This window comes from Symphalangus syndactylus, chromosome 1 (genome assembly GCF_028878055.3).
Source record: "Symphalangus syndactylus isolate Jambi chromosome 1, NHGRI_mSymSyn1-v2.1_pri, whole genome shotgun sequence".
In the NCBI taxonomy this organism is placed as follows: Eukaryota; Metazoa; Chordata; class Mammalia; order Primates; family Hylobatidae; genus Symphalangus; species Symphalangus syndactylus.
In genome coordinates this window covers 148,873,841-148,888,180 of record NC_072423.2, presented here as the reverse complement: position 1 = coordinate 148,888,180, position 14,340 = coordinate 148,873,841, and the positions used below count along the sequence as shown (strand labels likewise).

General features: G+C 44.0%; 2 pseudogenes; one reads left to right on the top strand and one right to left on the bottom strand.

The window, feature by feature from the left end:
- The window catches only part of LOC129487319 (putative glycosyltransferase ALG1L2), a 115,777-nt pseudogene that overhangs the window by 9,363 nt on the left and 92,074 nt on the right, over positions 1-14,340 (top strand).
- On the bottom strand, positions 3,515-11,384 carry LOC129486948 (60 kDa heat shock protein, mitochondrial-like; annotated as a pseudogene).

The window sequence follows — 14,340 nt, the reverse complement described above, 5'->3', positions numbered from 1 at the left end:
ATCAGACTGTATAGAGGTGGGAAGGCTAAACTGAGGAATTGTGTCTGACAGAAGGGAAGAAATGACCGCGGTGGCCTTCTCAGACCCTGTAGGAAAGGCCTCTACTTATCTAGTGAAAGTGTCTACTTAGACTAAAAGGTATTTTAGTTATCTCACTCGGGGCATATTGAGTAAAGCTAATTTGCTAGTCCTGGGTGGTGGTAAATCTTCAAGCTCGATGTGTAGGGAAGGGAGGGGGCCTGAATAATCCCTGAGGAGTAGTAGAACAGCAGGTGGAACACTGAGAAGTTATTTCCTTGAGGATAGATTTCCACGATAGAAAGGAAATGAGAGGTTCTAAGAGGCAGGCTAGTGGCTTATACTATAGTATAGCCAGACTTTGCTGGTGTGTGGCGATTAGGCCTGGTGGAACTGCCATCAATAAATCAAGCGTGATCAGGGTGAGGAACAGGAAAGAAGGAAATATGGGGAAATGGGGTGAATGTCAGGTGGATCAGAGAGATACAGTCATGCGGGTCAGGTGTGGTATCAGGAATAATGTGGGAGGCCGGATTGAAGTCCGGGCCAGGAACAATGGTAATTGTGGGACTTAACAGAGAGTGAGCACAGCTGAAGGAGCCAGGGAGCAGAAAGTATATGCATCAGGTATGAGGAAGAAAATAGATTTTGGAAGTCATGAGAAATGTAGAGAGTAAGCTGAGCATAGTTTGTGATTTTGAGGGCCTCTAAAAGTATTGGGGCAACAGCAGCCTCTGCACGGAGACATGATGGCTAGGCTAAAACAGTAAGGTCAAGTTGTTTGCCCAAAAAGGCTATAGGGTGTGGTCTTGGCTCTTGTGTAAGAATTCTGACCGCAGTAACGATGCCTAGGAAGGAAAGGAGTTGTTTTGTAGGGGATTGAGGTTTGGGAGATTAATCAGACACAATCAGCGGGGAAAGCACGTGTGTTTTTATGAGAATTATGCCGAGATAGGTAACAAATGAGGATGAAATTTGGGCTTGACTGAAGTAATGGGAGCTGTCTGTGAAGCCTTGTGGCAGTACAGCCCAGGTAATTTGCTGAGCCTAATGGGTGTCAGGGTCAGTCCAAGTGAAAGCGAAGAGAGGCTGGGATGATGGGTGCAAAGGAATAGTAAAGAAAGAATGTTTGTGATCCAAAACAGAATAATGGATTGTGGAGAGAGGTATTGAGGATAGGAGAGTATATGGGTTTGGCACCATGGGGTGGATAGGCAAAACAATTTGGTTGATAAGGCATAGATGTTGAACTAACTTGTAAGGCTTGACTGGTTTTTGGACAGGTAAAATGGAGGAATTTTAAGGAGAGTTTATAGGTTTTAGAAGCCCATGCTGTAGCAGGGGAGTGATAACAAGCTTTAATCCTTTTAAAGAGTGCTGTGGGATGGAATATTGGCATTGAGCGGGGTAAGGGTGATTGGGTTTTAATGGGATGGTAATGGGCATGTGATTGGTTGCCAGGGAAGGAGTAGAGATGTCCCATACTTGTGGGTTAAGGTGGGGGGATACGAGAGGAAGACTGGCAGGAGGCTTTGGGTTGGGGAGAAGGGTGGCAATGAGATGCGGCTGTAGTCCAGGAATAGTCAGGGAAGCAGATAATTTGGTTAAAATATCTCAGCCTAATAAGGGAACTGGGCAGGAGGGGATAACTAAAAAAGAGTGCATAAAAGAGTGTTGTCCAAGTTGGCACCAGAGTGGGGGAGGTTTCAGGGGTTTAGAAGCCTGGCCGTCAATACTCACAACAGTTATGGAGGCAAGGGAAACAGGCCCTTGAAAAGAAGGTAATGTGGAGTGGGCAGCCTCAGTATTGATAAAGAAGAGGACGGACTTACCTTCCACTGTGAGAGTTACCCAAAGCTCGGCCTCCATGATGGTCTAGGCAGCTTCCGAGGTGATCAGGCAATGTCAGTCTTCAGCCACTAACCTGAGAAGATCTGGGAAGGAGTCAGTCAGAGCGCCCTGGGCCAGAGTTCCAGGGGCTCTGGGAGTGGCTGCCAGGTGAGTTGAACAGTCCGATTTCCAGTGGGGTCCCAGACAGATGGGACACGGCTTAGGAGGAATCCCAAGCTGTGGGCATTCCTTGGCCCAGTGGCCAGATTTCTGGCACACGTAGCAAGCTTCTGAGGGAGGAGGTTCTGGAGGAATGCCTGGCTGCTGTGGTTCAGGGGTTTGGAAGTTCTTGTGTGCTAGAGATGTGGCTGCGGTTTGTCTCACAGTGGAGGCAAGGAATTGAAACTTTTTTCTATTATTGCACACCTTGAAGATGAGGTTAATTAAGTCCTGTTTTGGGGTCTGAGGGCCAGATTCTAATTTTTGGAGTTTTATTTAATGTCGGGAGCAGATTGGGTAATAAAATGTATATTGAGAATAAGACGGCCTTTTGACCTTTTAGGGTCTAAGGCTGTAAAGTGTCTCAGGGTTGCTGCCAAATGAGCCATGAACTGAGCTGGATTTTTATATTTGATAGCAAAGAGCTGGGCGCGGTGGCTCATCCTTGTAATCCCAGCACTTTGGGAGGCCGAGGCGGGCGGATCACGAGGTCAGGAGATCGAGACCACAGTGAAACCCCGTCTCTACTAAAAGTACAAAAAATTAGCCGGGCGTGGTGGCGGGCGCCTGTAGTCCCAGCTACTCAGAGATGCTGAGGCAGGAGAACGGCGTGAACCCGGGAGGCGGAGCTTGCAGCGAGCCGAGATCGTGCCACTGCTCTCCAGCCTGGGTGAGAGAGCGAGACTCTGTCTCAAAAAAAAAAAAAAAGATAACAAAGAGCCTGAATGCGATCTGATTTGGGATAAAGAAAAAGGAGCATTAACCTTAACTATGCCTTTAGCCCCAGCCACCTTTTTAAGAATAAATTGCTGGGCAGGAGGGGCAGGGCTAGTCATGGAATGAAACAGTAAGTCGGACTGGGTGTGAGGAGGGGAGGTCATAAAAGGATTATAGGATGGAGGAGCAGAGGCTGAGGAAGAATTGGGACCTAGCTTGGCCTGGTTAGGAGGGGAGAGGTCAGATGGGTCTGTAGAAAAGGAAGATTAGAAAGACTCAGCGACGCTTATGGTTGGGACTCAGGGGACAGGTGGGAGGGAAAGAAGGAAGATTTGGGATGAGTTGCATTGGGCACAGAGACTAGGAAGGGACTGATGTCTAAAAGAATGCCTGGACATCAGGCACCTCACACCATTTGCCCATTTTACAACAAGAATTATTTAGATCTTGTAGGATGGAAAAATTGAAAGTGCCATTTTCCTGCTATTTGGAACTACTGTCGAGTTTGTATTGGGGTCAAGCAGCATTGCAGAAGAAAATAAGATGCTTAGATTTTAGGTCAGGTGAGAGTTGAAGAGGTTTTAAGTTCTTAAGAACACAGGCTAAGGGAGAAGAAGGAGGAATGGAAGGTGAAACCTTGCCCATATTGAAGGAGGCAAGCCCAGAGAAAAGAGTAGAGACACGGAGAAGGGGTGGGGGGTTCTTACCCTCCAGAAAAGCAGAGAAGGGATTGGGGCACAGAGATAAGAGGTCAGGGTGTGGAAATAAGGGATTGGGGCACAGAGATAAGAGGTCAGGGTATGGAAGTAAGCGATTGGGAGTTCTTGCCCCCTAGAAAAGTGGGACTTGCTGCTGAGGGTGAAGGAGAAGGGATTGAGGGGTACTTGCCCCTACTCCAGAAAAGCGGGACTTGCCACTAAGGGTGAAGGAGAAGGGGTTGAGGGGTACTTGCCCCTGCCCCAGGAAAGTGGGACTTGCCGCTAAGGGTGAAGGAGAATGGGTTGAGGGGTACTTGCCTCTGCCCCAAGAAAGCAGAGAAGGGGTAGAGACACAGAGAGAAGGGGTTGGGATACTTGCCCCTCCCCCAGAAAAGTGGGACTTGCTGCTAAGGGTGAAGGACCAAGGCAGGCATCCCTGCATGGTCTGACACCTCTGAAACATGGGTGAATAATCAGAGAGGCATCCCTGCAATGATTAAACACCAAGGGAAGGCTGCCTTCCCAGTCCGTGACCGGCACCAGAGTTTTGGGTCCATGGATAAAACGTGTCTCCTTTGTCTCTACCAGAAAATGAAAGGAATTGAAATTAAGAGAAGGGAGAGATTGAAGTGTGGCGCCAAGATTGAAAGGAGAAAGAGTTTGAGGGATAGTGAGGGAGGTTGGAGAAGAGAGTAAAAAGAGGCTGCTTACCGGATTTGAAATTGGCGAGATGTTTCTTGGGCTGGTTGGTCTGAGGACCTGAGGTCGTAGGTGGATCTTTCTCATGGAGCAAAGAGCAGGAGGACAGGGGATTGATCTCGCAAGGGAGGTCCCACGATCTGAGTCACGGCACCAAATTTCATGCGCGTCCATGTGAAGAGACCACCAAACAGGCTTTGCGTGAGCAACATGGCTGTTTATTTCACCTGGGTGCAGGTGGGCTGAGTCCTAAATGAGAGTCAGGGAAGGGAGATAAGGGTGGGGCCATTTTATAGGATTTGGGTAGGTAAAGGAAAATTACAGTCAAAGGGGGTTTGTTCTCTGGTGGGCAGGAGTGGAGGTCACAAAGTGCTCAGTGGGGGTGCTTTTTGAGCCAGGATGAGCCAGGAAAAGGACTTTCACAGCATAATGTCATCATTTAAGGCAAGGACCGGCCATTTACACTTCTTTTGTGGTGGAATGTCATCAGTTAAGGCAAGGCAGGGCTTTTCACTTCTTTTGTAATTCTTCAGTTACTTCAGGCCATCTGGATGTATACATGCAAGTCACAGGGGATGCAATGGCTTGGCTTGGGCTCAGAGACCTGACAGATGTCACACATGAAAAAGATGGCAACCAGTCCCTTAATTCAAACTCTAAGCCCCAATAAGGTTCTTCTCATAGTACCATGACATTTCCTTAAGAATATTTACTCAACAAGTTAAGAGATGTGACAACCTAATTCGATGTGGAAATCTAGATTAAATAGGTATCCAGAAACATCAACAGCCATGAAGCCATGGTTGGAACAATTGGTGAAATGTGAAATATTGACCAGATAATAAATAACATTGAGAAACTAGTTTTCTTAATGTGTGTAAATTGTATTGTGTTTGATGTGGGAATTTCCCCTCATATGTAAGAGATTCATGCTGAGATAATTACAGTGAAGTGTCATGATGTTTGCGTCTTTCTTTTTTTTAACTTTAAACAAATTTTTAATACACAAAGGTTGTCACATAATTGGAAGTTTCTCTACTTTGTATACAATTATTCTCACTCTGCAAAGAAAGGCTGCTTAACTTCTCATCTGCTTGTTGCAAGCACTAAAATCCTGATTTTAACAGAATAGTAGTAAAAATGCCTCAGTGATTTAAGTTGAAAGCAGTACATCAGTACATGGCTCTTGTACCCAGTGTCAGGAATGTACAACATCTTTCTATTCAAAAATACAAACTAAATTATCTGTAGGCATGGATGACCGCTGTAAACCATTATACACTTTGTCAGCTGAAACCAGTAACTGGTGGTTATAGCGGTTTCTTAAACATCAGCCAGCCTTTTCTTCATTTTCTCCAACTGACTTCTCTGAAGTTATTGGTGAGGAACACTGCCTTGGGCTTCCTATCACAATTCGTTAATAAAGGTAAAGCACTATTCTAGGAATTAGAACAGGCGACCTCCTATACCACCTCCCATTCCACACATTGCACCCATTCCAGGGCCATTCCCTTATTTAGGAATTTATGTGACTACAACAGCTGCTGTAGTTAATAGAGAGGCCATGCCAGCAGCATCCAGTAAAGCAGTTCTCACAACTTTTGTTGGGTCAATAATGGTTTTTCCACCATATTCACAAAATCTCCTAACATAGTATCATAACCAACATCTGAGGAACTTTGCATAATTTTCTCAACTATCAAAAATCCATCAACACCTGCATTCTTAGCAACGGTCATTGCTGGAATTTTGAGTGTTCTTTTCTACACTCAAAATTGGTGAATTTCTACACCAATTTTTTTATCTTCATTACCTGGAGTCAATGAGTCGAAGGCTGGAATGCATCGAAGCAGGGCACAACCCCTCCCTAAACTGCCTTCTTCAACAGCAGCTCTTGTAGCATTAAGTGCACGTGTAACTCTGTCTTTCTTTTCATTCACTTCAACATCACTTGTCCCACCAACCTTCAGCACAGCTACTCCATCTGAAAGTTCCATTCAGTTTTTCCTTTTCATATTCACTAGTTGTGGCATCTGACTGGTCAATGATTTCTTGAATACATTTTTCAATTTGAGCCTTGTTACCTTTTCCTTTTAAGAGCATGGCATAATCTTTGATCACAGTGACCTCTCCAACTTCTCCTAAGTCACGAGGCTGAACGTCTTCAAGATTTAGTGTCAGCCTTCTTCTCCAAATACTGCACCACCAGTAGCAATAACCATATCTTTAAGCTGGTTCTTTCTATTGTCACCAAACCCAGGAGTTTGACTGCCACAACCTGAAGACCAACCTTTAGCCTATTCAAGATGAGTGTAGTTAAAGCTTCTCCATCAATGTCTTCAGCAATTACGACCAAAGGCTTACAGTGAGCATTGGCAATTTCAAGAGCAGGTACAATGGACTGGACACTAGAAATTTTCTTTTCACACAACAGAACATAGGCATCCTGGAATTCACATTTCTCACCTTTTGATATATTAATAAAGTACGGAGAAATATATCCTCGGTCAAATATTCATGCCTTCAATAATTTCTAATTCATCAGTCAGTGTTTTTCCATCCCTTACTGTGATGACACCCTTTCTTCCAACCTTTTTCATTGCACCAGAGATGATGTTACCAATTTATTTGTCTCCATTTGCAGAAATTGTAGCGAGCTGTGCAATTTCTTCAGGTTTGGTCACAGGTTTAGACTGCTTTCTAAGTTCAGCAATTACAGCATCAACAGCTAACATCACACCTCTCTTGATTTCCACTGGATTAGCAGCTTTGCTAACCTTCTGGAAGCCTTACTTGGAAATAGAGCGTACCAGTACAGTAGCAGTGATAGCGCCATCCCCAATCTCTTCATTTGTGTTATTGGCAACATCTTGGACAAGTTTAGCTCCAATGTTTTTATATTTATCCTTTAAGCCAATTGACTTTGCATCAGTCACACCATCTTTTGTTACTTTGGGACTTCCCCAGCTATGTTCAATAATTACTGTTCTTCCCTTTGGCCCCATTGTAATGGCTAAAGCATCGACTAAATTGTCTACCCCTTGAGACATTAAGGCTGGGACATCGGCACCAAATTTTACATCTTTACTATCAGTCCGAGTGAGATCAGGAGCCAGTAGCCTGGACACCGGTCTCATCTGGCAAAAGACTGTGGGTAATCGAAGCATTTCTGTGGGGCAGTGGCAAGACATGTGCATGGTGAGGCAGGTCATCAGCAGCAAGTGAGGGCTGCCTCTTACTTTCTAAAGGTGACATAGCAAATATACAAAAAAAAACACTTAAATTATTAATTTAGGCAGAGCACATAAAGGCTTTATTTCATATTCCGTTTCTCTGTATGCTTTCTTCACCAGGAAGAAATAGTTTTAGTGTCAGGAATGAATCAGTCTGCCCCTTAATTCCAGCCTGCTCAACACACAAGGAAACAAAGCCCTGACAATCAGAGTGACTCTCTGGTGACTAAGCTCCAGCCCTGGATGCATATTTGTTTAGCAGTTCTGACAGCATCTGACCCAGCCCTCTCTTTGCATACCCCATCAGAACCTTCTTTTTTTTTTCTTTGAGACTGAGTCTTGCTCTGTCATAAGCGATTCCTGTGGCTCAGCCTCCCAAATACATGGAATTATAGGCGTAAGCCATCACGCCTGGCTAATTTTTGTATTCTTCATAGAGATGGGGTTTTGCCATGTTGGTCAAACTGGTCTCACACTCCTGCCCTTATGTGCTCCACCTGCCTCGGCCTCCCAAAGTGCTGGGATGAGCGGTGTGAGCCACCATGCTAGGCTCAGAAATTTCCTTTTATAAAAATGTCATTAAGGATCTTGGCCGCACAATATCATTACCAGCTTCCTTTAAATCCACCTCTGGCCTGCCAGGAATCAGGGTTCTTCAGAACCTGACATTTTAAATGAAGAGGTCAGGCAGGTCACGAGGAAAGCCTCATTGTCCCCATGTCTCTCTCACTGCTGCCCCCCTGAGATATCACAGAAACTGACACTGGGGCCTGCTTGTCTCTCAAACTTCCCTTTGATCCAAAGAGGGAGGAACCAGGATGAATGCCACTTATTTTCCCATGAAAAGTCCCACCCCTGAGCATCTGGCACCAGGGGCTCTGTCCATTGCCTGTGGCCAACGATTGCTACTCTGGGTTATGGAGGAAGGACAGGGTCCTGAGAGACCCCAGAGACCTTGCACAGCTCTGAAAACACAGGGCTCCTGCAGAAGTGGGTCCCATCACCAACAAGGAGACCACGTGGAGGCCTTGCAGCCCCACTCTGTGCTTCTCCGCCAAATCCCAACGGCAGTGATCTCCCTTCTTGCTGATGTCTGTGGAAAGCAGGGAAAGCCCTGGCTCGCAAAGCCCTGAAGTCCTGTGGAGCTGACGTTCCCTGAGGGACGGTGTGAATGGAAGGAACTCAAGTGCCGGCCGTAGGCCACATCCTGGCCTGGACCTAGGTGGACTCTGAGGGGACACATGGAGTCACAATCCCACCCTCCCATTCTCCTTCTCAGAGGAATGCTTATGCACACACAGCCAGCAGCCATGAGCCCCTCCAGAGTCCCTGGGTTTGAGCCAGCCCTGTTCATCCCCAGGAGCTGAATATTCCAGCAATGGATAGAATTATATGGAACTGGCTCCCAGTTTGGCCTGAGACTGTCCCCAGATATTCAGGAAAAACAGGACGTCCCACAGAGCAGGCAAGTGATCTCCAGTTCACAGGCCCTGAGTCTGTTCCCCTGTAAGAAAGGCCTAGCCTCTCACTCTATTCACACCCCAGGTCCCAAATGGTGCAAGATGGATAAAAGCCCTGGTCCTGTGAGCAGAACAAGGGGATATTCTGGGGTTTCTCATGTCCAAATTTGCATAAGAGCTCCTGGGTGTACTTTGCTCTCAGAGAGCCATTTCTCTGATGCCCCCAGAAAGGTGGTCAGTTTCAATCACTGTAATTACTAACATGGCAGGTAATATCTGTTCTGAATTCTGCCTAGTGACCAGGGGCCAAGACCTGTTTAGGTGGGAGGCTCGGCGTCCTCCCCAGACTCAGCTCATGGTGAAGCTCCTAGCCATCACCCAAGAGAGTCTAATAACTTCTCTTCTCCTTGCTCTTCCACGTGAGATGGGTCAGGGAAATAGGAGACTTGGACAAGTGGAAAAATGGGGTAGACGTGCTCTCTTGCCTGTCTCTCACCTCTTTCTCTGTCATCCAAGTACTAATTAGGCCCACCCCTGCTTAGCTTCCAAGATCAGAGGAGATCAAACGTGTTCAAGGTGGTATGGCTGTAGACACTGTCTCTCTTTTTCTCTGTCTGTCTTATGTCTGTATCTCTCCCTTGTCTCTCTTTCTTCTTTCTCTGCCTCTTGTATTTCTGTCAGTGTCAGGGCACTCGCTCCCTCCCTGTCTCCCCTACAGCTTGACTCCCTTTCTTTCTCTCTTTCTTCTATGCTCACTTCCAGATGGAGGAGATTGCATGCCTTGCTTTATTGAACCAAACTACATTTCCTTCAATATGAAAGGAGTTTAGAGCCTCATGGCGGCTTCACTGCCTCTTCTAAGCCAGAGGGGCCCAGTAGCTTGTAAATCTTATCTCCTCCCTGATCTTCACACTGTGACTGCTAAGACTATGGTTGAAACCTGTCAGGTTTCAATAAAAGTGAGAAATTTTTATTTTATCCAAAGAAGTAAGGACAGAATGTCATTTCCTAAACTTTTATATTTAAAGTGTAGACTTGAGTGACCTAGAGAATTTTAGGGAGTAATAAGGCACAGCCTATACTTTGGGAAGTTGTGTTTGGGGCACTGGCCCTTTGTCTTTTCAGATCGAAGACCCTGTAGAACACTTGCCCTCTGTGGCTGCTCTAGGTTCACAGAACATTAAAACCTATTGAAAGCCAATTTTAAAATTGAATGCCTAATTTTATTTTCTTCTTGTTATTATAAGAATAAAATAAAAGGGAGAAAGAAGAAAAGGAGAGTGGAAGGGAGAGAGAAAGATAATTTGAGACTAAGACCAGAGATATCTAATCTGATAGAAATTACATTGAAAAAGCCTCATTTTATCCATATTGTTTATGGGTTTTGGGTTACAGAGGAGCAGCAGGGTTCTTGGAGGCACCAGACACTTGGCAATATCCCACCACTTAGGAGAATAGGAAGGAAGACACAAAAGGGAGGGAGGGAGGAAGGGAAGGAGAAAGGACAAATGGAAGGGTGAGATTGAGAACAGAATTTAGAGATTAGAAACAATTCATTACAAAAGTTTACTTCTACTGTTAATTATTGTTTTTAATTGTAAGCTACTTTCTTTTTTTTCTTTTTTTTATTCCCAGCCCCCCACCGCCTGCCCCTCCTTGCCCCTCCTTTTTTTTTGAGACAGAGTCTTGCTCTGTTGCCCAGGCTGGAGTGCAATGGCGTGATCTCTGCTCACTGCAACCTCCACCTCCCAGGTTCAAGTGATTCTCCTGCCTCAGCCTCCTGAGTAGCTGGAATTATAGGTGCCCACCACCACGCCCAGCTAATTTTTATATTTTTAGTAGAGACAGCGTGTCACCAGGTTGGCCAGGCTGGTCTCAAATTCCTTAGCTCAGGTGATTCCCCCCACCTCGGTCTCCCAAAATACTGGGATTAGAGGTGTGAACCACTGGGCCCAGCCCTAAGGTACTTTCATATTAAATTCACATTAAACAATTTCTACCCTTTGAGCCACATCTTTTTCTTCCATCTCAGTTGAAATACTTAACGGACTTCATCATTTGGAAAGCAGAGGTTATTGTCCTGTGTGTGTAAATGGAGATAGGATAGCTTTGAGGTTTTTTTTTGTGGTGGAGCTGAATTCTCAAGAAGTCCTTGTTGAGCCACTACCTGAGCCCATCTGGAGGCCCTGGTCACTTAGCAGAGATCAGTCTTTCACATTCTGGTTCCAGGAACAAAACATCCCCAAACCACAGCAGGGCCAACCTCCTTTTAAGAAACTTAGGTTCACGTAATCATTCATGTCTCATGACCATGATGGAAAAGCCTAGGCTTGGAAAAGAAACTCACCACAGATTTATTCAAGACAACACCGACACAGGCTTTGTGCCTTTCTGACACGGGGTTTTGAATTCTAACACCCTATGGCTCCTATTGTTCTTTGGTTTTCTTATTGTTTATTGCTTCTGTTTTTTTTTTTTGTTTGTTTGTTTTCTTTTTTCCTTTCTTTAGGTTTCTCTAAAGATATAAGAAATCCTGCTAGCTGATAAAGGAACAAAAGTATGTGTGTTCTGAATATTTGCTCTACAAGCTTGAAACAGAGTGGCACCTATGGCCATGACAGAATAAAATGCTGCAAAAAGTAATGAGGAGTCCAAGAAGCTTCCGTGACTAATGTAGATTCAGAAAGGGCTCACTCAGCAGAGACATGTGACACGTAAACCAAATTCAGCTGCAGTGTTTGAAGACATGGAATCTTGATCCTAGTAATTGTAATTGTGATTGTGTAATGTTGGTTTCAGACAAGCCAATCTCTGACATCCTTGGAATGTTCTTCCCAGCTCTCCAGACCAGCGGTCAGGGATGGCACGGGAGGAGATTTTGGGTTGCTCCTCCAGTAACCCAAAACCAACAGGAGCAACAGGATGTTAGAATTCAAACCCCATGTCAGAAAGACACAAAGTCTGTGTCAGTATCATCTGGAATAAATCCACGGTGAGTTTCTTTTCCAAGCCTGAGCTTTTCCATCATGATCATGAGATGTGAGTGAATGATTATGAGTCATAAGTTTCTGACAAGGAGACTGGCACTGCTGTGATTTGGGGGAGGCTTAGTGACATCTGTTCCCTATAGGTCCCTTGACCTTCCCCAATTATTCCCATTGTTTTCCTATAACCTGTGCTTTGCTCCTCCTACTTCCTCTGCTTGCATGCCCTCACCTACCCCACATCTTCCCTGAAGACTGTGCCTCGTTATTGTCCCAACTGAAAGACCTCTTTCCTCCTGGAATCAGGGTGATCCACTAAGGAGGGAGCGCCCTGTCCTCCCGTTCTTCACAAGCACTCCCTCCTTCTGGTTTAGGCTGCTTATGCAATTGTGCCTCCTGCTCATGTGGATAAATTTTTACTTCTCCATTAGTCTATGAGCTCTCTATAGGTATGGACTTTCCCTTATTCATGTATGCGCTGGTCATTGAGGAAGAGGTGTTACTTCATAAATTATTATGCCTTTAATGGCAAAGTTGAGTCGCACAAAGCATTTCCTCACATCTAGACATAATTTTGATTAATGTAAAACCTCTTAAAAACAGGTCCTTTTTGAAGGTGTAGTTAAATGAGGGTAATATAGTACAGAACACAACGAGACGAGAGCAAACATCAAGAAGAAAGACAGTATAGACTCTAAGGGGAAGCATCAAGATACCTGCCTAGCCCTGCCCTGTCTCGTTGGGCAGTTTAACTTGTTTGATAGTTAAATCATGAACTCTGCAGGTATATCCTACCTGTCTGTGAAGCGCTCTGCTTCTTGATATTAACTCTTCTGTTAATGTGCAAACCATCAACCTCTGGCTAAATGCATTTTCGTCTAAAATAATCCATCGGATTTCCTAGAGTATCAAGATTGGAAAAAAAAAAAAAAATCAGCCCTAGAGAGTTTATGTAGATCTTTTAACAGGGCCAAGTGGTGAGGGAGGCACTGGATGCAGGTGCAAAATTTGGGGATCAAAAAAGTCTACACTCAAGATAGGTGATCTTATAATGCATGTGTTTTTTGTAAAAAATAATTGATTCAAAAGTAACCATGATCAACAAAATATTCAAGTTTTAAATGAGGACAGAATCTAATCCTGCTATTGTCCAACTCAAACTTACCCACCTCACCTTGATCCCAGGCCTGTCTGATAGTGTTATTTATTTAATCATTTAATTTTTATAATGTGTGACATTTTTAGTTTGAATGAATTTGTTGCTCTCCTGGTGCCTGGAAGTTTAGGTAGAGTTTACGTTATATATCCCATGATATTTGCAATGTCCATATACTAAAAAGTTATTCACAGACATTTTTCTTCTTAAAGACAATTTCTGTGGCCAAAGTATTTATTTGCTACACCACTGAGTTTTATTTTACTAGGTATAGTAGGCATAATAATGGCCTCCCAAAGATGTCCATGTCCTAATTTCTAGAACCTATGATTATGCTTCTTTACATAGCAGATAAGAATTAATGTCAGTAGATAGAATTAAGATTGCTAATCAGCTGACTTTCAAATAGGGAGAATATCTTAGGTTAGGTGAATGAGACCAATGTAATCAAAAGGATCATTACATTTGGAAAGAGAGACAGAACAGTCAGTGTCTTTGTGATGTGATGTGAGAATGACTTGACAGGCATTGCTGGCTTTGAGATGAAGAAGCCTCAAGCCAAGGAAGGTGGGCAGCTTCTAAAGCTTGAAAATGCAAAACAAAACAAAAGAGCAAACAAAGATTCTCACTTAGAGACTCTAGAAAGGAACACAGTCCTGCTGACACCTTGATTTTGGATATTTTTTTCCCCCAAACTGTAAGATAATTAATTAGTGTTGTTTAAAGTCACTAAGGTTAATGACGATTTACTACTTCAGCAGTAATTCACAAATACAGTTGTCCCTTGGTATCCAAGGGGGAATTGGTTTCAGGCCCTCTGTGGATACAAAATTCCTCAGATGCTGAAGTCCTTGGTGTAAAATGGCATGAGTATTATCATATAACCTTTGCATTTCTTCCCATGTACTTTAAATCATCTCTAGATTACCTGTAAAACCTAACTCAGTGTAAATGCTGAGTAAATGAGTGTTATATCTCTTAGGAAATAATGACCAAAAAAAGCCTATATATGTTCAGACCAGACACATTTTTTTTTCCTGAATATTTTCAGATGTCGAACCCATCAACACAGAGGGTTGACTATATCCTAGTTTCAAATCATGAATTGAGCATAAAATTAGTAACACAAAAGACCTAAGCCTACACTTGTTTAATGGAGAAAAAAGTGATGAAAAACTCGCAAAAAGTTACTGAACTGTATATGTTTTTTTCATAGAAATGACCAAGGCTCATATGAAAACTCTTCCTCTCTCAGAAGGTACTCTGAGCTCAGTATTACATGAACAGCCCATTTATTTCAGATCTGTAGCTTGGAATTTGTTGCGA